Raw genomic sequence first — 22,832 nt, forward strand, 5'->3', positions numbered from 1 at the left:
GCCACTTTTTTGCCCTAGCCCGTCAAAAATACTTGGACTCCAACTCCATCTCTAAAGCACTGGTCACTACTGAGCATGTACATAAAGTGCAGCACAGATTCATCTCCACTACGACCCCACAGCACTGGTCACTACTGAGCATGTACATAAAGTGCAGCACAGATTCATCTCCACTACGACCCCACAGCACTGGTCACTACTGAGCATGTACATAAAGTGCAGCACAGATTCATCTCCACTACGACCCCACAGCGTTGGTCACTACTGAGCATGTACATAAAGTGCAGCACAGATTCATCTCATCTACAACTCCACAGCACTGGTCACTACTGAGCATGTACATAAAGTGCAGTACAGATTCATCTCATCTACAACTCCACAGCGTTGGTCACTACTGAGCATGTACATAAAGTGCAGTACAGATTCATCTCATCTACAACTCCACAGCGTTGGTCACTACTGAGCATGTACATAAAGTGCAGTACAGATTCATCTCCACTACGACTCCACAGCACTGGTCACTACTGAGCATGTACATAAAGTGCAGCACAGATTCATCTCATCTACAATTCCACAGCACTGGTCACTACTGAGCATGTACATAAAATGCGGCACAGATTCATCTCATATACGACTCCATAGCCCTGATCACTACTGCGCATGTACATAAAGTGCAGCACAGATTCATCTCATCTACGACCCCACAGCACTGGTCACTACTGAGCATGTACATGAAGTGCAGCACAGATTCATCTCATATACAGCTCCACAGCGCTGGTCACTACTGAGCATGTACATAAAATGCAGCACAGATTCATCTCATATACGACTCCATAGCACTGATCACTACTGAGCATGTACATAAAGTACAGCACAGATTCATTTCATCTACGACCCCACAGCACTGGTCACTACTGAACATGTACATAAAGTGCAGCACAGATTCATCTCATCTACAATTCCACAGCACTGATCACTACTGAGCATGTACATAAAATGCAGCACAGATTCATCTCATATATGACTCCATAGCACTGATCACTACTGAGCATGTACATAAAGTGCAGCACAGATTCATCTCATCTACGACCCCACAGCGCTGGTCACTACTGAGCATGTACATAAAGTGCAGCACAGATTCATCTCATATACGACTCCACAGTGCTGGTCACTACTGAGCATGTGCATAAAGTGCAGCACAGATTCATCTCATCTACGACCCCACAGCGCTGGTCACTACTGAGCATGTACATAAAGTGCAGCACAGATTCATCTCATATACGACTCCACAGTGCTGGTCACTACTGAGCATGTACATAGAGTGCAGCACAGATTCATCTCCTCTACAACCCCACAGCACTGGTCACTACTGAGCATGTACATAAAGTGCAGTACAGATTCATATCAACTAAAAGCCCAGATCAGGAACACACCAGACATTTATAGGACATTTCATAACTTTCCCAAATTCTTGCCAAACATTTACAGCACATCCTGCACTGAACTACTGAACCCAATTAATGTATAATATTTGAGTCATTCCATTTTATACCGACTCCACAACTCTGACTCCACAGCCATAATTATCAGAATTATAATTATATATTGAGGTTTTCCAAAGTCTCCATATTATGGGTGGATTTTTTTTTTTTTTCCATTTTATAAACTTTTCAGAAGAAAAATAAGTAAATTTGGCAACCGTAGCTCTTCTTTTGATTAACTGGCCCAGTGCAACATCATTGCGATGTGTTGTCTTGCAAGGCAGGCTACTCAGAAAGAAAAGCCATGGATGTTGGCAGGTAAGAAGCGGTGCTCCAGCTCCCGTCCACTGACCACTATTGAGGTTGATGGAATGAGATGTGCTAATCTACCATATTTTCACTAACTCTCTCTACGAACGACCATTCTCGGTAGCCTTTGAGTAGGGAGACTTTTACTTTTACTGGGTCCGAGACGCGTCAGGCCTATGGGTAGTGAGTCGCCCGCCAGGGCCATGGGGTACCCGGTACCGGGTCCGGTGTTCACAGGGGGATGTCACGGTGGTGACCCGGTCCGTGGCCCTGGGCGCCCATGAATAAAGTTTGTTTGTGACGCCACCTGTGGTATTCGGTCAGTGGGGACCGAAGCTGCTTTAAGGGGTCCTCTGGGGTGATGTTATGGCAGCTAGATGGTATAACTTCCCACAGGTGAAGTAGGTCCCCAGGGCTCCCGGTGTGTAGATGGAAGATGGTGAATGGCGCAGTAAAGAACGGGGACACAGGTTTGCAGTCTCTTTACCTGGTTTACTGAAGACTTCATGCAGCCACAGTCCAAGGTACCAGATCGCAGGGCAGGCAGAGGCCGGCTTGGAAGCGAATCCAGATTTCCCCTTTACCAGGTGGAGTTAAAAGCCTTCCTCTAGCGCGGTGATGTTGTAGTCCCTTACTGCCTATGGATTCAGATAAGGTCCTCACTGTTCTTCTCTGTCCCCCATATAGGATAGGACAATACCTCTATGACAGGTAACTCAAGCCTTTTTACAGGGACTCTATCACGCTCTGGGCTCTGTTTTACTGTGTTTTAAGGTGTGTGTGGCGGACATGTAACTTGCAGTTCAGCTGTCCTGCCGGTCTCTGCTGTAAGTCGTAGAGTCCCTTACAACCTCGGTATTCCAGCTACTGGTTATCTGCGCTTCAGAGGGAGGCAGCTCGTTTGCAGCTGGTCTCCCCTGATATCACTCTCCTGTGCTTCGCTCTCCTTCACGCTCACTGAACGATGTCCTTTCCTTCTGTATCTCTTTCTCCAGAGGCTGTAATACTTCAGACTACAGGGCCCCTTCAGACCTTCTGACACTGTCGGTCTGCACTCTCCTCTGTCTTTGACAGGAACTCTCTGAAACTGAACTCCCTTTCCCTCCAAACCACTATAGATCAAAAGCTCCCCCATGTGGTCTGGAGTGTGAACATGTTGTGTGCATTGTGATTACCTGATAGAGATATCCTTCATCACTTCCAAGCATAACATCACTCTCCACATGAGGAAAGCAATGTCACTGTGATGAGCAGGACCCTGTGGCACCACAGTAGGACCCCATGATGTTTTTTTATCGCTGAAGATGTTTAAAGAGAATATTTACTGAAAAAGGATTCCTGTGCTGGAAGTCTTCTATTTCTGTTTGAACACATGTGGTATATGCAATACCAAGATAGGTTATTACACTTGGGGCTATTTAATTTGGAAAAACGAAGACTAAGGGTACCGTCACACTATACCATTTCGATCGCTACGACGGTACGATTCGTGACGTTCCAGCGATATCGTTACGATATCGCTGTGTCTGACACGCAGCAGCGATCAGGGATCCTGCTGAGAATCGTACATCGTAGCAGATCGTATGGAACTTTCTTTCATCGCTGGATCTCCCGCTGTCATCGCTAGATCGGTGTGTGTGACACCGATCTAGTGATGCGATCCAGCGATGCGTTCGCTTGTAACCAGGGTAAACATCGGGTAACTAAGCGCAGGGCCGCGCTTAGTAACCCGATGTTTACCCTGGTTACAAGCGTAAAACTAAAAAAAAACAAACAGCACATACTTACATTCTGGTGTCCGTCAGGTCCCTTGCCGTCTGCTTCCCGCACTGTGACTGCCGGCCGTAAAGTGAAAGCAGAGCACAGCGGTGACGTGCTTTCACTTTCACTTTACGGCCGGCAGTCACAGTGCGGGAAGCAGACGGCAAGGGACGTGACGGACACCAGATGTAAGTATGTGCTGTTTGTTTTTTTTTAGTTTTACGCTTGTAACCAGGGTAAACATCGGGTTACTAAGCGCGGTTCTGCGCTTAGTTACCCGATGTTTACCCTGGTTACCCAGGGTCCTCGGCATCGTTGGTCGCTGGAGAGCTGTCTGTGTGACAGCTCCCCAGCGACCACACTACGATTTACCTACGATCACGGCCAGGTCATATCGCTGGTCGTGATCGTAGGTAAATCGTATAGTGTGACGGTACCCTAAGGGGTGATCTTATGTTAATGTATAAATATATGAGGGGACAGTACAAAGACCTTTCTGATGATCTTTTTAATCATAGACCTGAAACAGGGATAAGGGGGCATCCTCTACGTCTGGAGGAAAAAAGGTTTAAGCATAATAAGACGCGGATTCTTTACTGTAAGAGCAGTGAGACTATGGAACTCTCTGCCGTATGATGTTGTAATGAGTGATTCATTACTTAAATTTAAGAGGGGACTGGATGCCTTTCTGGAAAAGTATAATGTTACAGGGTATATATACTAGATTCCTTGTTAGGGCGTTGATCCAGGGAGCTAGTCTGATTGCCGTATGTGGAGTCGGGAAGGAATTTTTTTCCCCAAAGTGGAGCTTACTCTTAGCCACATGGGTTTTTTTTTTGCCTTCCCGTGGATCAACATGTTAGGGCTGGTTAGGGCAGGTTGGACTAAGGCCATGTTCACACAATGCGTTTTTTACTGCGGAACCGCCGCGATTTTGCCGCTGCGGGTCCGCAGCTGTTTTCCATGCAGGGTACAGTACAATGTACCCTATGGAAAACAGGAACCGCTGTGCCCACATTGCGGAAATGTTCTAAAGCCGCGCTGAATAGCTGCGGTAAAAAAGGACCATGTCACTTCTTTGTGCGGAACTGCAGCGGTTCTGCACCCATTGACCTTCATTGTGAGGGTCAAACCCGCAGTAAAACCCGCAGACGAAAAAAATATCTGCGGGTTTTCTGCGGTTTGTGGTGCAGAACCGCTGCAGCAGGAAGTGCGTGGGCGGAGTGTGGCTGTCCCCCCGTGCCCCAATGCCCCCCCCCCCCCCCCCGTGCCCTCATCTCCCCCCCCCTTATACTTACCGGGCCTCCCGGTGTCCGTCCTCTCCCTGGGCGCCGCCGTCTTCCAAAATGGCGGGCGCATGCGCAGTGCGCCCGCCGAATCGGCCGGCAGATTCGTTCCAGCCAGGCACATTTTGATCACTGTGATAACCTCACAGTGGTCAAAATAATAAAAAAAAAAGGTAAATGACTCCCCCCCCCCCCCCCCTTTATCACCCCCATAGGTAGTAACAATAATAAAATAAAGAATTTTTTTTTTCTTTTCCCCCACTACAGTTAGAACTAGGGTTAGGGGTAGGGTTAGGGTATTTTCAGCCATTTTAACCCTAAAAAAACTTCCTAGAAAACACACAGACTCTGCAGAGAAAACTGCATAAAAAACCGCACTAAAAAACGTACCAAAAAACGCACCTGCGTTTTCTGCCAAGTGCTGCGGTTTTTAGTGCAGAAAAAACAGCAGGAAAATCGGGAATGTGTGAACATGGCCTTTAAAGTCTTCCTTCAACCTTGTAAAAGTAAAAAACCGTACATACTCACATTCTGATGTCTGTCACGTCCCCCGGCGTCCACAGGGTTAAAACTGCTTTCGGCAGGAGCGCTGCTAATGCACACGCTCCGGCCGAGAGCTTCCCTGCACTGACTGCGTCAGCGCCGGCCGTAAAGCAGAGCACAGCGGTGACGCAGACCCTGTGGACGATGGCGGGGGATGTGACAGACATCAGAATGTATGTAGTGTGTGTGTGTTTTTTTTTTTTTTTTTTTTAAACTTTTACAATGGTAACCAGGGTAAATATCGGGTTACTAAGCGCGGCCCTGCACTTAGTAACCCGATGTTTACCCTGGTTACCCGGGTGCTGCAGGGGTACTTCGGCATCGTTGAAGACAGTTTCAACGATGCCGAGGTCGTTCCCCCGATCGTTGGTCGCTGGAGAGAGCTGTCTGTGTGACAGCTCCCCAGCGACCACACAACAACTTGCCAACGATCACGGCCAGGTCGTATCGCTGATTGTGATCGTTGGTAAGTCGTTTAGTGTGACTAAAGCTTGAGAGTTGAGCGAATTTCTTCGGGTCCCTGCTTATAAGCTGCAGAGGGGTCCCGGATTCATGGAGCGAGCGTGCTGGCTGATCGGCGCCGCAGTTGCATGTGTCGCGGCTGTGTCACTGTGACAACACATGCATGGAGAGCCTGTTTGTTGCGGCACCGACCAGCCGGCACGCTCCATGTATCTATCAAAGTTCCCTCTGCAGCTTATTCAGCAAGCGCTATAGCTTGCAGAATAAGCGGGGACCCGAAGAAATTCACTCTACTGTTAATCAGCCACTCCGCAGTTGATTAATGGCTGTTAGTCAGGCAGTATAAATGCACTTAGTCGGTACGGTCTGGGCTCTCAATCAAAGTAGAGGAAAGTAGCTGCATGCAAAAGTGGAACTGGGTGGAACGATGCACTTTGGTGTGTTTTCTGCAGAATGGAGGCAATTTAATGAAAACAGTCCAAATGGCTTGTACTCACATCTTCATTGATCCAGTAGTATAAAAGGCACAAAAAACGTCCTCATTTGGGTCTCTGGGCATTTTGGGGCTCGCAGATTCCCTTTTAACATGTGACACTAGCATGCTCTGCTCTGGGCTCACAGTTGCTGGTCTTTCGACAATCTATATCGGAAGGGAGCTACAGTCATGGCCAAAAGTATTAACACCCCTGCAATTCTGTCAGATAATACCCAGTTTCTTCCTGAAAATGATTGCAATCACAAATTCTTTGTTATTATTATCTTCATTTAATTTGTCTTAAATGAAAAAACACAAAAAGAATTGTCCTAAAGCCAAATTGGATATAATTCCACACGAAACATAAAAAAGGGGGTGGACAAAAGTATTGGCATTGTTCGAAAAATCATGTGATGCTTCCCTAATTTGTGTAATTAACAGCACCTGTAACTTACCTGGGCGCCTAACAGGTGTTGGCAATAACTAAATCACACTTGCAGCCAGTTGACATGGATTAAAGTTGACTCAACCTCTGTCCTGTGTCCTTGTGTGCACCACATTGAGCATGGAGAAAAGAAAGAAGACCAAAGAACTGTCTGAGGACTTGAGAAACCAAATTGTGAGGAAGCACGAGCAATCTCAAGGCTACAAGTCCATCTCCAAAGACCTGAATGTTCCTGTGTCTACCGTGCGCAGTGTCATCAAGAAGTTTAAAGCCCATGGCACCGTGGCTAACCTCCCTAGATGTGGACGGAAAAGAAAAAGTGACAAGAGATTTCAGCGCAAGATTGTGCGGATGTTGGATAAAGAACCTAGACTAACATCCAAACAAGTTCAAGCTGCCCTGCAGTCCGAGGGTACAACAGTGTCAACCCGTACTATCCATCAGCGTCTGAATGAAAAGGGACTGTATGGTAGGAGACCCAGGAAGACCCCACTTCTAACCCCGAGACATAAAAAAGCCAGGCTGGAGTTTGACAAAACTTACCTGAAAAAGCCTAAACGTTTTGGAAGAATGTTCTCTGGTCAGATGAGACAAAAGTAGAGCTTTTTGGGCAAAGGCATCAACATAGAGTTTACAGGAGAAAAAAAGAGGCATTCAAAGAAAAGAACACGGTCCCTACAGTCAAACATGGCGGAGGTTCCCTGATGTTTTGCTGCCTCTGGCACTGGACTGCTTGACCGTGTGCATGGCATTATGAAGTCTGAAGACTACCAACAAATTTTGCAGCATAATGTAGGGCCCAGTGTGAGAAAGCTGGGTCTCCCTCAGAGGTCATGGGTCTTCCAGCAGGACAATGACCCAAAACACACTTCAAAAAGCGCTAGAAAATGGTTTGAGAGAAAGCACTGGAGACTTCTAAGGTGGCCAGCAATGAGTCCAGACCTGAATCCCATTGAACACCTGTGGAGAGATCTAAAAATGGCAGTTTGGAGAAGGCACCCTTCAAATATCAGGGACCTGGAGCAGTTTGCCAAAGAAGATTGGTCTAAAATTCCTGCAGAGCATTGTAAGAAACTCATTGATGGTTACCGGAAGCGGTTAGTCGCAGTTATTTTGGCTAAAGGTTGTGCAACCAAGTATTGGGCTGAGGGTGCCAATACTTTTGTCTGGACCATTTTTGGAGTTTTGTCTGAAATGATCAATGTTTTGCTTTTTGCTTCATTCTCTTTTGTGTTTTTTCATTTAAGACAAATTAAATGAAGATAATAATACCAAAGAATTTGTGATTGCAATCATTTTCAGGAAGAAACTGAGTATTATCTGAAAGAATTGCAGGGGTGTTAATACTTTTGGCCACAACTGTAGATGTCCTGTTACTGGAAGCCTCTGTGATCAGCTGGTACCGTAATTATGGTGGAACTTGTCTGTAAGGCTGAATTCAGACATCTGTTATTTATGGACTGACCGTGCCTCACAGGCATGCAAAGACTGATGAGGTACAGACTAGAGTGGAGCGAATATGTTCGGAATCGGTCGCCAAATCTGAATTCGCCCTATTCATGTCATATTGGTACCCTATTTGTGCCGAATTTATGTTTGATCGGTTCTGAACGTTTTCGGTAATTTCTACTTCCAATGACGTTCGGAAAATAATGCAAAAACAATATTCGCTGCCGATCGTAATGGGAACCAAACTTTAAAACATTCCCTCAACTCTAGTTGAGACACCCCAGGCTGGCCTGTACGTGAACACTCAAAATTACACTTGTCCATTCACCCAAAAAAGTTTTGATCACTTATGTCCTACTGTCCCTATTTTGAAGAAATTGATAAATTTTGCTGAAAAATATTTTTGCTATACATATCATGACATTTTGGCTGTGTCATCAGTTATTCTGCCCGGAGGGTGTTCTCGGGACGCTGGGCTCTGCCATTTACATTTCAGCCACTTGTCAATGATCTTAAAGCCACTTGTCTGTCTCGCATTTTTGGGACGTCAGGCATGATTGATCAGGCCCGTGTACAGGGATGAGAAGCGATTACTGACATTGTCAGCAATTCACCTCCATAAAGGGCACCTAGAGTCCAAAGACTGTTATGAAATGTATCTCATCGTAAGCAAGGTACATAAATAAATGGATAAAATAAACAGGAATTTAATGATCAGATTCTAAGAGAGCAACCTGCCCATTATTAATTCATGGACATATTGATTTGCATCAGAATAAACAAGTAAGAAACAAGAATTTGTGCATCCAATTGATGTTTGTCAGCACCACAACTGACCCAATGGCCCTTCAACAGATCGTGTCGTCTTAAAGTGGCATTACAATTGGCAATGTTCCAAAAGTATTGTAGTGCGGTGCTGATCCACGAGCTGTGACAACCCAGCAAACAGACATTTATAGGACATTTCATAACTTTCCCAAATTATTACGAAAACCTTTTCAGCACTTCTTAATTTACAGCTCATCCTGCACTGTGCTACTGTACCCAATGTATTATATATTGTAGGAGTCTGTCCATTTTATACCGACCTCCACTCCACCTGTCATGATCCAGTCTGGGTTTTGAGTCCTGTCTGCCCTTTTCCCGGGCTGATCATGTCAAGGGTTAACTTTGCCTTATTCTGGGTTCAGGTTTGCTATTTAGCTCTGTTGCATCCTGCAGGTGCTGTCGGTTATATTTTCTTCCTATGGCGTGAGTATCTGACTCTGGTAGTACCCTGATTGGTCCTGCTGCACTTTCTGACCTTGCCAGTGTCTCTTCCTCCTTCCCTGCCCGTCCTGTCTTATGTTTCCTGATTGATTTTGGATTTCTTGGTGTTTGACTCGTGTTTGACTCTGACTTGACTTTGCCCCTGGTCCCTGGTACTTCTGCCTTTTGTCTGGTTTTGACTCTTTGGCTCGCCACTGACTCTTTGCTTGTGTTTTCCCTTTGTATTGCGTAACAGTCTAGGTTTTCACTCGGCTTGTTTGACTATTCTGCTGCCACCTGGTGGTAGCTTCGCTGGAGCACTGCACATGTGCTCTTGCAGACTTGCTACTATCCTTCCACTCTATTGCCATCTAGTGGAAGGTGCAGTTACCTGCATAGCTGCAGCGTGACACCACCAAAATAGACACCAACTCCACGACTCTGACTCTGACTCCACAGCCCTGCAGTTCTTCATGCTTTTTCCAAGATCTTTGAGAGATCTTTTGATCTCTTTCCAAGATCTTTTTTGTGTGTTTTTGCTATTTACAGTTGCTCTATGGAGTGAAATCCCCAAATTTGCTGCTAAATTGCAAAGGTGATGGGACCAGCCTAAGTTGACTTGTACAAAGTTTTTCAGAATCCCATGGATGACAGCCCAAATGGTGTTGTGATGCTGTCAGACGATGGTCTGTCTTCTATACAATCATTGTTCACACATGGCTCCTTTGTTCAGAGCTTATGGCGGATGGATGTAATCTTCACCGTTGTCGTAGGATTATGAGGTGCAGTTATTAATGCATCTCCCATTCGTGGGGGAGATTGGCCGCTGTCTTTTCTATTTTAGTGACTAACCTTTAGTCAGTTCATGACACAATTTTTTTTGGTGGCTGGTAGTCACGCCGTCTTGTGTAACTTCTTTACTCAGCCCTTGCCGTCCTTGGAACCTGAAACCTTTCCATTAGTAACCAATGATCTGGTCTCCTCTTATCTCGGTATGAGTCACCTTTTACTGACAAGTTTAGCAAATCGATAAAACCTACAAAACGGTGGAAATGACAGATTAATGTTACATATTCACCAGTGGGACAATGACTGGACATAACAGGCACAAATGTACAAAGTCGTCACACAATGGAGGGAAAGAGACACTAACGCAGATCATGGGCACTGAGGCAAGGGGCATCGCCACGTAAAAAAACCCTGCATATTCTGGGTTGGTATATTGCATACAAAATGCATTCATGGGTCATATTGTGCTTACTGATAGAGAGAAACTCTTCTTTCAGAGGGCCCTCTGCTGTTTTTCTTCCCTTTTTTGGGGGAAAAAAAAATATCTGGAATTTCATCCTCCACTATGGGATAAGAAGCTTACGTGACTTTTGCATATCCAAAGGAAATATTATAAATGCATTATTGCTTGGGTGTAGGATACCGCCACGTAATCTCTTGATCGGTTACTCCGATCCTCCTAGTTGAGGACAAGCTGGAATGGGGTAATAGTTTAGCTTGAGCCTCTAGACTTTGAAAGACCAGAGAAAAACCTCTTGTTTAAATCACGTTCTTGTTTTTTTTTTTTTTTTTTTCTCATATTACAATATTAAAAAGTAAATCACTTGGAATGAATGGTGCTATATGATAATTATCTTATTATTTTCATGATGGCCACTGATGACTCTTATTTCCTAGACTGCATAGAAGATTTTTCAGTATTCTCATTACAAACATTGAAGAGTAACAGCTGATAACACAATGGGTGATGTCATAACTGACCTCCTTCCCCTTCCTTCACAATGACCTTTGCACACACTCATTAGAGGCGTCGCTACAAAAGTGTGTATATTGCTGCTAGTGTACATGTCAATTTCCTCAAAGAACAGGAACTAGGAATTTAGTATATTCCTATTGCAAGATCTACTATATGTGTCTAAGGGTCACTTCCGTCTGTCTGTCACGGATATTCATTGGTCGCGGCCTCTGTCTGTCATGGAAATCCAAGTCGCTGATTGGTCGCGGCAAAACAGCCACGACCAATCAGCGACGTGCACAGTCCGGAAGAAAATGGCCGCTCCTTACTCCCCGCAGTCAGTGCCCGGCGCCCGCATACTCCCCTCCAGTCACCGCTCACACAGGGTTAATACCGGCGGTAACGGACCGCGTTATGCCGCGGGTAACGCACTCCGTAACCGCTGCTATTAACCCTGTGTGTGTCCCCAACTGCCTATGCGGCATCAATAGTAAAAAGATCTAATGTTAACAAATAATAAAAAACAAAAAACCTGCTATACTCACCCTCCGTTGTCCGACGATCCGCTAGCACCTGCCGCCATCTTCCGTTCCTGGCGATGTATTGTGAAATTACTCAGAAGACTTTAGCGGTCTCGCAAGACCGCTAAGTCATCTGGGTAATTTCGCAATGCATCCTGGGAACGGAAGATGGCGGCAGCCGCGCGTATCACTGGAGCTTCGGTGGATCCCGCCGGGTGAGTATATAACTATTTTTTATTTTAATTTTTTTTTTTAACAGGGATATGGTGCCCACAGTGCTGTATACTACGTGGGCTGTGTTAGATACCGCGTGGCTGCTGTATACTACGTGGGCTGTGTTAGATACCGCGTGGCTGCTGTATACTACGTGGGCTGTGTTAGATACCGCGTGGCTGCTGTATACTACGTGGGCTGTGTTAGATACCGCATGGCTGCTATATAATAATAATCTTTATTTTTATATAGCGCTAACATATTCTGCAGCGCTTTACAGTTTTGCACACATTATCATCGCTGTCCCCAATGGGGCTCACAATCTAGATTCCCTATCAGTATGTCTTTGGAATGTGGGAGGAAACCGGAGTGCCCAGAGGAAACCCACGCAAACACGGAGAGAACATAAAAACTCTTTGCAGATGTTGTCCTTGGTGGGGTTTGAACCCAGGACTCCAGCGCTGCAAGGCTGCAGTGCTATCCACTGCGCCACCGTGCTGCATTACGTGGCCACTGTTCTATACTGTGTGGGCTGTGTTATATACTACGTGGCTGCTATATACTGCGTGGGCTGTGCTATATACTATGTATCTGCTATATACTGCGTGGGCTGTGCTATATATAACATCACCTGTGTTATGTACTACGTCACCTGTGTTATATACTGCGTGGGCTGTGTTATATAGTATGTGGCTGTGTTATATACTGCGTGGCCACTGTTATATATTGCGTGGCCTGTATTAACGCATCGGGTATTCTACAATATGTATGTATATAGCAGCCACATAGTATATAGCACAGGCCACGTAGTATTTGTCTGCTATATACTACATGGCTCCTATATACTACGTGGTCTGTGCTATATACTATGTGGCTGCTATATACATACATAAATACATATTCTAGAATACCCGATGCGTTAGAATCGGGACACCATCTAGTAGAATTATATATCTAAAAAAAATTATATACAGATTGTTATATTAAAAAAATAATTAAAATAGAAAATACATGTAACATAACCTATTGTTTAAATTATGTTTTCATTTTCTAATGACACATTCTCTTTAACTGTCCCGCTATTGAAAGATCTTCTCACTGCGGTAGTTTCCGTGGAGGAACCAAGGGGCGCTACATAGTCATTCCAATGTTGGGGTCTCAATGGTTTAGGGCTTTGTTTTAGAAAGACGCTATGAAGGTGTGTAAACAGAATTTTGGACATATACAAATTTAAAAAATAAAATGTAAAAAGCGTTGTCCAGGCTTGGGGTGCAAGTTTGGAGACTTTTGAATCCACTAAGTGTGCAGAGTAAGCGCTGTCGAGATTTTCCGGGGTCAAGAGCGGGCTGTCGTATAATAGCAAGTAAGTAATTTGTCCAGCCACATTCAGACTAAACTTTTGTATTGAGTGAGGCCGTGCATGGCTAGTCGGCAAGCGACCGCATGTATGCAAATCTCACAGGAGAATCCTGACAGCACACACACTACATGCTTTGACGATTCACAAGTCTACAGTCATATACAGTGACTGCAGACTTGTACCCCAATCCTGAACAACCTCATTAATGGTGTCCAAAAGTAGAAATAAAGAAACAGAAAAAGCTGATGTGTGCAGGCCCTGAGGGTGACTCTTTGGTTTTCTTAGTATCTGTGCTAGCCTGAATACCTCTGCCTACAGTTTTGCTTTACAGAAAATGATAGTCCCTTTATATTAATCCAATCATGGATCCTAAAGCTTAGCATTTTAGCAAACCAGAGTTTTTAACGACCGGCGTCCCTGGTTGCTTATAATGGCCCACAATTTGCTGGAGAGGACTTGAAATTTTCACCGTTTTCTCCGTCTATTTTTGCTTTGACTCGCTTAGAGATTCAGATCTCTACGATCTGCAAGGTGGTTGCCTTGTAGAGATTTATATCTATTGCCATCCATTGAAATATGCGTGATACATGTTGAGTGGTCTCTTTGCCGTGTGAGCTGCACTTTGCAGCACGAAGTTCCTGAAAGTTTAATGTGAGTCTTTTGTGGCACTTGACGGCATTCTCTAGAACAAAGAAGCCACATTCCTGGCCCTGAGCACTGAAGGCATTTATTACTCCATGCTTCTCTGTAGCCCAGTGAATAAAGGGGGTATTGACCCTCATTTGTACCTAAAAGCACAGAAGCAGGTCTACAGTATTATAAAGGATTAGTGATGAGCAAATGTGCGTGGATAATGTCTTATCCGATCACGCTCGGGTGTTATCCGAGTATCTAGGGCGTGCTCGTGTATTATGTTCGAGTCCCTGTAGCTGCATGATTTGCGGCTGCTAGACAGCCTGAGTACATGTGGAATTCCCTAACAAACAGGCAATCCCTGCATGTGTTGAGGCTGTCAAATAATGCAGCAGCAGGGACTCGAACATAATATACGAGCACGCCCAGATGCTCGGATAAGACATTATCCCAGCACATTTGCTTATCACTGTAAATGATTTCTACCCCTCATCAGGGAAAACGCCCTTCTCTTTCTCCATTCCTTACACATTGTCTTTATTTTAAGTGAACCGCTGTTTAAACAAACGCAACAGTAGAAGAGTTGTTCCCAAAATAACCAGGAATAGGAAATAACGTTTCTCCTTGCGGAGAGTGACCTGTCAAGCATGCTGAGATGAGGAGACTTTTCGACCAGCCAAACCAGATCTCACACTTTGCACTGATGAGGGGCAGAACCCTGAAACATGTGTCTGTAAATTGAGATTCTGGCTTTTATACGAAGTCATGTGACAAGGCTCATTAAAAGGTTGATATTGCCTTTTAGGATCGCTGCTTCCTATAGGTGGCGCTAGAGTTCCACTCCTCTTCCTCTATGAAGAGACAATTTGCATACCAGGATAAGGAAATGACTTGCAGATTGCGTGAAGATTTGGATCCACAGTGATCCTGATGAAGGGGCTCTGCAGTCCAGTCTGGGATGGAACAGCGGTGCGCACGGTCTACCTCCTATCCATCATTGTTTACGGGATTGCCGGTAATAGCCAAGCAATGTGCATGGCTTTTACCGGCAGTCCCATAGTGAGTAACTTTTTATTTTGGGAATAGCCCTTTAGCTTCACATTGGTGACATCACTGAGGTCTGAGGAACCTGTCACTAAAATACTCCAAAAATTAAGGAATTATTTTATGCTGATGAGGGTTATTTTTTTAGGGTTGTAATGGAAAATAACTTTTTTTGCCCATCGGTGATAAAGCGTAAAGAATAAAGTGAACTGGTTTAAAAGGGTGACATGCTCTTAAAGGTGTTGTCTCACAAGAGACTTTTATGGCATATCCACACGCGCTCGTCAAGGTCAAAATGTTATACCTGGATACAGGGCCGGACTGGCCATCTGGCAATTCTGGCAAATGCCAGAAGGGCCTCTCTGGTCATAGGCTAAGTTGTTAACAAAGTCGTAGAATCCGTCACTTACAGGGATAAGATGGGCCTGTGTGATTTCAAATGCCATGGCTGAATTTCAGTCCCAGTCCGTACCTGCATGGATGAAGGTAACCATGTCGTCGTCTTCTAATCCTCGACAACCCCTAATATTTACCTTCTCGAATTAGAATATAAACCCTCGGGGGGAGGCTTGTGTTGCTGCGTCCCCCGGTTTGTCACTCGTACGGTCATTGGTATTCTGATTATTGGAAAAGCTTTATATTTCTTAAAATACATGGGAGCGGAGTAATAGACGGCTCTGGTTACGTCACACGTTCCATCCGCACAGACCTCCCTCTGTCCTGGTACATTGTGTTATTTTGGTAACAGAGGTGCTAGTTTGTGTGTACACAATAGATGCAGGATTGTCCTTTTTGGTTCATACTTGCTAAAAGGTGAAGTTCGTGGGAAAACTCCTTTGACTTTTCAAGAATGCCATTTGTCTCCCTTTCTCGTGTTAGACCTCATTCGGACGCCCAAGATTTTTCACGTACATAAAACATGGATCGTTGTTCAGGAGTGTTTTGGATGAGAGTTTCATCATTTTTTTTTTTTTTTACCTTGGGTGTTGTAGAAAAAATTAGAAACTTCTTGCATTCCGTCTGTTTATGAAAAATGACTTTGATCCAAATTAGCCATTCGAGTACTGTAATGGAGCGTCAGTGAGAGGCTCCACAGACTTACATTGTAATGGCGACTTCCGGCTCACACACAAGCCCCATCATGAGTCGGTAAAGTCCAGTTTTGAACTTGTATGCAAATGAACCTGGAAGAGCATTGGGGGTGTGTTTATATACTCTGCTTGTCTCTCCTTAATGCTCTCCCAGGCTAATTTGCATGTGACTTCACTGATACACTGGATTACTACAGGTTCCTTTTACTGAAAAGCAGACACTGGTTTTGGCTTCTGCATTCTGCAATGAACAGTCGTCTTACTAAGCCTCGTGTAACGCTTTATTAGGTTTTGCTTCCCCTTGGCGATGGTCCACAGATGATTAAATGGCCTTTGGCTGCAGTCCCATCGATGTTTGCAGAAGAAACGTACTTTATAACCTCCAAATGATCTCAAGGAGCACATGTAAATGTTGTGTACCAGCCGGAAGTGGTGCTGGTGTGTCAGCTCCAAAATCAACATTGTATTAGTAGCTGTCGGCATAATAATGACCTGTAAGGTGTCTTTATGATGGGTATTCTGCCATGTAACTGGTGTTCTTTACGGTCTAAGGGCCACATACACATTATATAATGCATGGGGGCCTATCTGCTTTCCCCCAACAGGGGGAAAGATGGATCCGGTCTGCAGAGTTTCAATGGCTGATTGTTTGGCACAGAGATAAGCCCCCGCCAGAGGAATCTGGCAGCGCCTGTTTCATAGAGAACACAAGAAATAGGGGGAATCCGGAGAGATAGCGGTGGACCAAACAATTATATATCTCTATATCTCTATCTATATATCTCTATCTATATATCTCTCTCTCTCTCTCTCTCTTTCCCTCTATCTATCTATCTATCTATCTATCTATCTCTATGTAAAGCGCTATCTATCTATCTTGAAGATTGTGAGCCCTCGCGGGCAGGCTCCTGTCTCCTCCTGTACCAGTTGTGACTTGTATTGTTCAAGATTATTGTACCTGTTTTTATTATGTATACCCCTCCTCACATGTAAAGCGCCATGGAATAAATGGCGCTATAACAATAATAATCTATATATGTCATCACGTGACTCAGGAGAGAGGAAGACGAAGATTGGCGAGTATATTAATACAATAAGATAACACACTTAAAAATATATACGGTATTAACACATTAATATAACAAATATTAAAGTGTGTTTATATCTATCTTTATAATTGTCTAAGGTCCACTTCCGTCTGTTTGTCTGTAACGGAAATCCCGCGTCGCTGATTGGTCGCGGTCGGCTGGGCGCGACCAATCAGCGACGGGCACAGTCCGGCCGCGAATTGGCCCTTCCCTACTCCCGTCCAGTCAGTTCCCTGTCCATACTCCACTCCAGTCAGCTCAGCGCCTACATAGTGTTATATACACAGTATGTGTGTATATGTGTATATATATATATACACACACACACACACACACACACACACACACACACACACACACACACACACATATATATACACACACACACACACACACACACACACACACACACACACACACACACACACACACACACACACACACACACAGAGAAAAAAAAACAACCAGCACTCCCAATGTGAACACATGCAAGCTGTATCATATAGATATAAAGAAACACAGCAGCACATGTATATGAATCTAGGCCATGTGAAAACACAGACAAATATTCGATATGAATCATACTACTCAAAAATATTTTTTCATAAAAAATTTTTCAAAATTTTTTTCATAAAACTTAGTTATAGATAAAATGAAGATTCTTAGCGCATAAATTGGCCAATTCATGTGTGCCCATCAACCACGGCAAGGTGATCTCCCTCTGATGGGTCCTAACTCTACTGTACATGCCACTCTTGGGCCACCAGCCTACAACTTAGGACAAACATGTCACTCTGGGCTAAACCTACAATTTATGGGCAAGTAGAGATGATTACCGCCACCTGCAAGGTCAATGGGAGGAGTGCAAGATCAGTCTGGATGCAGCCACATCCATACACTAAACAAAGAGAAAAAAACCAACCAGCACTCCCAATGTGAACACATGCAAGCTGTATCATATAGATATAAAGAAACACAGCAGCACATGTATATGAATCTAGGCCATGTGAAAACACAGACAAATATTCGATATGAATCATACTACTCAAAAATATTTTTCCATAAAAATTTTTTCAAAAATTTTTTTTTTCATAAAACTGTAGGCTGGTGGCCCAAGAGTGGCATGTACAGTAGAGTTAGGACCCATCAGAGGGAGATCACCTTGCCGTGGTTGATGGGCACACATGAATTGGCCAATTTATGCGCGAAGAATCTTCATTTTATCTATAACTAAGTTTTATTAAAAAAAATTTTTGAAAAATTTTGTGTGTGTGTGTATATATGTGTGTGTATATATGTGTGTGTATATATGTGTGTGTGTGTGTGTGTATGTGTATATATATATATATATATATATATATATATATATATATATATATATATATATATACATATACACACATACTGTGTATATAACACTATGTAGGCGCTGAGCTGACTGGAGTGGAGTATGGACAGGGAACTGACTGGACGGGAGTAGGGAAGGGCCAATTCGCGGCCGGACTGTGCCCGTCGCTGATTGGTCAATTGGCCAATTTATGCGCGAAGAATCTTCATTTTATCTATAACTAAGTTTTATTAAAAAAAATTTTTGAAAAATTTTTTATGAAAAAATATTTTTGAGTAGTATGATTCATATCGAATATTTGTCTGTGTTTTCACATGGCCTGCATTCATATACATGTGCTGCTGTTTCTATATATATATATATATATATATATATATATATATATATATATATATATATATATATATATATATATATATATATATATATATATATATATATATATATATATATAGTGTATATATTATATATAGTGTATATATTATATTATATTATATTACATTACAGACCGAAAGTTTGGACACACCTTCTCATTTAAAGATTATTCTGTATTTTCGTGACTATGACAATTGTACATTCACACTGAAGGCATCAAAACTATGAATTAACACATGTGGAATTATATGCTTAACAAAAAAGTATGAAACTGAAATGATGTCTTATATTCTAGGTTATACAAAGTAGCCACCTTTTGTTTTGACTGCTTTGCACCCTCTTAGCATTCGCGGGATTTCCGTGACAGACAAACAGACGGAAGTGACCCTTTTGACAAAAGGGAACACTTAAACAGAATATAACTCCAAGTAAATCAAACTTCTGTGAAATCAAACTGTCCACTTAGGAAGCAACACTGATTGACAATCAATTTCACATGCTGTTGTGCAAATGGAATAGACAACAGATGGAAATTATTGGCAATTTTCAAGACACACTCCATAAAGGAGTGTTTCTGCAGGTGGAGACCACATCTCAGTACCAATGCTTTCAGGCTGATGTTTTGGTCACTTTTGAATGTTGGTTGTGCTTTCACACTTGTGGTAGCATGAGACGGACTCTGCAACCCACCCAAGTGGCTCGGGTAGTGCAGCTCATCCAGGATGGCCCATCAATGCGAGCTGTGGCAGGAAGGTTTGCTGTGTCTGTCAGTGTAGTGTCCAGAGGCTGAAGGCACTACCAGGAGACAGGCCAGTACACCAGGAGACGTGGAGGGGGCAGTTGGAGAGCAACAACCCAGCAGTAGGACCGCTACCTCAGCCTTTGTGCAAGGAGGAACAGGAGGAGCACTGCCAGAGCCCTGCAAAATGACCTCCAGTAGGCCACCAATGTACATGTGTCTGCACAAACAGTCAGAAACTGACTCCATTGAGGAAGGTCTGAGTGCCTGATGTCCACAGATGGGGGTTTATGCTCACAGCCCAACACCGTGCAGGACATTTGGCATTTGTCACTGGTGCCCTGTGCTCTTCACAGATGAAAGCAGATTCACACTGAGCACATGTGACAGTCTGGAGACGCCGTGGAGAGCGATCTGCTGCCTGCAACATCCTTCAGCATGACCGGTTTGGCAGTAGGTCAGTAATGGTGTGGGGTGGCATTTCATTGGAAAGCCGCACAGCCCTCCATGTGCTCACCAGAAGTAGCCTGGCTGCCATTAGGTACCGAGATGAGATCATCAGACCCCTTGTGAGACCATATGCTGGTGTGGTTGGCCCTGGGTTCCTCCTAATGCTGGACAATGCCAGACCTCATGTGGCTGGAGTGTCAGCAGTTCCTGCAAGATGAAGGCATTGAAGCTATGGACTGGCCTGCCCGTTCCCCAGACCTGACTCTGATTGAACACATCTGGGACATCATGTCTCGCACCATCCACCAACGTCCTGTTGCCCCACAGACTGTCCAGGAGTTAGCGGATGCTTTAGTCCAGATCTGGGAGGAGGTCCCTCAGGAGACAATCCGCTGCCTCATCAGGAGCATGCCCAGGCGTTGTAGGGAGGTCATACAGACACGTGGAAGTCACACACACACTACTGAGCATCATTTCCTTGTCTTAAGGCATTTCCACTGAAGTTGGATCAGACTGTAACTTCATTTTCCGCTTTGATTTTGAGCATCATTTCAACTCTTCAACTCCAGACCTCCGTGGGATATTAGTTTTGATTTACATTGATCATTTTTATTGTTCTCAACACATTCCACTAAGTAATGAATAAAGATTTACAACTGGAATATTTCATGATTTCATGCAGTGATATCTAGGTGTGGGATTTTAGTGTGTGTGTGTGTATATATAATATATATTTTCACTTCACCAATCATTGTCCATTGTCTACCCCTCTTCTGAGTCACGTGATGACAGTTCCAACTGTCCAAATCACACTGCGCCATATGGGCCAATTTTACCATTTACAATCTATTGAAGTCACTTTTTTTTGCCTCTTGTAGTATTCGTTCGTTTTTTTGCTTTTTTTTTGTTTTTTTTTAAATACTTTAATTACATTAAAGGGGTATTACCATTTCCAAGATCTCATCCCAATATGTAGAAGGTGTAATAATATTAGCAAATACCTCCAATTAGAAATGTAGTATAGTTCTCCTGATAGCCTAGATTGCTTTCCTCCTGTGCAGGGCATTGCAGTAGCTTAGGTATCCATGGTTACGACCACTAACAACTTACTATGGTCGTAACCATGCTATTGTAAAGCCCTACACGGGTAAGCAACATAGCTAATCAGAAGAACTATAATACATTTCTAAATGGAAGGATTTGCTAATATTATTGCGCCAGCTGCATATTGAGCTAGATTTGCATTGTAAAAGCCACTTGCTGTTCACACATACAACGCAGTGTGAGCCAGCAAGTTGCAAGATCCGTCGCGTGATTCCATATCTGACTGGAAAGGCGGTGGAACGAGAGAACCTTGATCGGTGAGTATACCAACATATTGACACTACATTACACTGATATTTACTAAGGTTTTAGGCATTAAAAAAAACAAACCTCTTTAAATCCCCTGCTACACCAGTGCTTCCCGCCAACCTCTGTTTACTGTGCTGCAGTGATGTCACATTGACACGTGACTGCTGCAGACAATCACTTCCTCGACAATCACAGTGGATAGTGATTTGGGTATCGGGTGGCAGTGTATGGATGCAGGTAGGTTAACAAAAAAACTGGAAAGTCGCCAGTGCAAAACTTGATAACAAGCTTGTGCTTTATTTTTATTTATTTATTTTTTCAATCCTCTACCTACCCAAGCCTATTTTTGTGTTGATCCCTGCAAACCCTTTAAGGAGCCTTCTGCTAATTTAGAATTGAGATGAATAGGAGCGGTGGCTTCAAGCAGACAGGATTGTTTAATCTCGCTTTCATATTCCTGATAGTGATGAGTTCACGATTAAAGAAACTTCATAACATTTTGGACTGGTTTATAAAGATAAAAATGATAAAAATCAATAAAATAATACATGAAAATCAAGTTTGGATCTTGAACATCGCCTTTTAACAGAAAATTCCAACTTTACACTTTGTACATTAGACCTTCAGTCAATATTTGCGGTGACCGCACTTTGCCTTCTAAACATCATCAAGTCCTCCAGATCAGTAATCCCCCCCCCCCCCAACTTCAGTCCTCCAGCCACCAACAGATCATATTTTCAGGATGTCTTTAGTATTGTCCAGGTGGTGGAATTATCACCCAGGGCAAAACTAAGGAAATCCGAAAAACATGATCTATTTGTGACTCTTACGGACTGGAGTTGGGGAACATTGCTCTAGGTACTTGTACTTGCAGGCAGTTATTAAAGGAACTCGGCAGGGAGGTTGTTCCAAACATCTTGGAGAACTGACCCCACATCTCCTCCACTTCTTCGTGTCCTCAATGCTTAGAAATGGAAGCGGGGGTTCATCAATCGTATAATACCGTCAGGGAGGCGTCTTGTCGGGAGCACGACAAAGATCCCCAACAAACGGCCAACTCCAATAAAAAAGATAAAACAATCTTCAAAGTAAAGAAGAACAAGGAGTCCGGGAAGGTATGATACAGCCTCTGATCTCACATCATCCAGTCAGTCTGGCATTACATGGAGAGAAGGATTTGTACAAGCGACATCCACAGATCTGTGGTTAGTTCTCCAAGATGTTTGGAAAACTGCTCTGCCGAGTTCCTTCAAGAACTTTGTGAGTGCACCTAGAAGATGTTTGAGGGTAAAGAGTGGTCACACCTAATATCCATTTAATTCTAGTTTTGTTTTTTTTGGGTTTTTTTGTTCATTCATTTTGCATTTTAATTGATTAAACTAATCTATTAACCCTTCTATGCTTGCAGCATTTT

General features: G+C 43.6%; 1 protein-coding gene across 1 annotated transcript in view; it reads left to right on the forward strand.

Moving 5' to 3' along the window:
* Nucleotides 1-22,832, forward strand: part of TMEM51 (transmembrane protein 51) — a 43,311-nt gene that overhangs the window by 12,325 nt on the left and 8,154 nt on the right. The gene's annotated exons all lie outside the window — the stretch shown is intronic.

Source organism: Ranitomeya imitator, chromosome 10 (assembly GCF_032444005.1).
Source record: "Ranitomeya imitator isolate aRanImi1 chromosome 10, aRanImi1.pri, whole genome shotgun sequence".
Lineage (NCBI taxonomy): Eukaryota > Metazoa > Chordata > Amphibia > Anura > Dendrobatidae > Ranitomeya > Ranitomeya imitator.